The sequence below is a fragment of the Chinchilla lanigera genome, unplaced genomic scaffold (assembly GCF_000276665.1).
Source record: "Chinchilla lanigera isolate Chin_1 unplaced genomic scaffold, ChiLan1.0 scaffold00020, whole genome shotgun sequence".
Taxonomy (NCBI): domain Eukaryota; kingdom Metazoa; phylum Chordata; class Mammalia; order Rodentia; family Chinchillidae; genus Chinchilla; species Chinchilla lanigera.
Window position 1 is genome coordinate 8,170,714 of NW_004955421.1, and position 1,108 is coordinate 8,171,821.

Sequence of the window (1,108 nt, forward strand, 5' to 3'; positions counted from 1 at the left end):
CACTGTCTGCAAATAGAATAGCTACACTTGCTTTTTTCTGGGTTCTTGTGGCAGGGAGAATTGTTTTCCATACTTTCACTTTTAGTCTATGAATTTCTTTTTGGATTAAATATGTTTCTTAAATGCAGCATACTGTTGGATCTTGCTTCTTGATCCATTCTGCCAGCCTATTTCTTTTGATTGGTGAGTTGAGACCATTTACACTGATGGTTATAACTGATGTATATTGGCTTCTCTTTTCCATGTTGCTTCCCTGTTGTTTGTTCCCTGTCTTTCTGGTCTGTTTACCTGCTTGCCCTGGCAGCATCCTTCTACTGGTGTTTCTGTGTATGTGGTCTTCATTATCTCCTTCTAATATATCTTTCAGAGCATTCTGTATAGCTGGTTTAATAGTCATAAATTTCTTTAGTTGCTTCTTGTTGTAGAAGTATCTTATTTCTCCATAAATTTTAAAGGATAATTTTGCTAGATACATCAATCTGGGTTGAATATTGTTTTCCTTTAGGGCTTGAAGTTCTTCACTCCAAGCTAATATATAATCTATTTTGGAAAACGTTCCATGTGCAGCTGAGAAGAACCTGTATTCTAGTGATTGGGGTTGGAATACTCTGTAAACACCTACCAAGTTCATTTGTTCACAGGTTTTGTTTAATTCTGAAATTCTCTTGCTGATATTTTATATAGTCGAGCTATCTACTTGAGAGCAGGGGTACTAAAGTCCCTCATTACAATTGTGTTAGTGCTTATTTGATTTTTCATGTCTGTTAATATTTGTTTTACTTAGTTGGGTGCACCACTATTTCATACATATATATTTTTGATTGTTATGTCTTCTTAAATTTTCCCTTAACAATATGTAACGACCTTCTTTGTCTCTTTTGGTCAGTCCTGGCTTGAAGTTCACATCGTCTGCAAATGAATGGCTAACCCTGCTTTTTTATGGGTTCCTGTGTGTAGAGTACTGCTTTCCATCCTTTGACTTTTACTTCATGAATTTATTTTTTAGTTAAATGTGTTTCTTGAATGCAACATACTATTGGATCTTGCTTGTTGACCCATTCTGCCTGTCTCTTCCTTTTGATTGGTGAATTGAGATTGGGTTGATGGT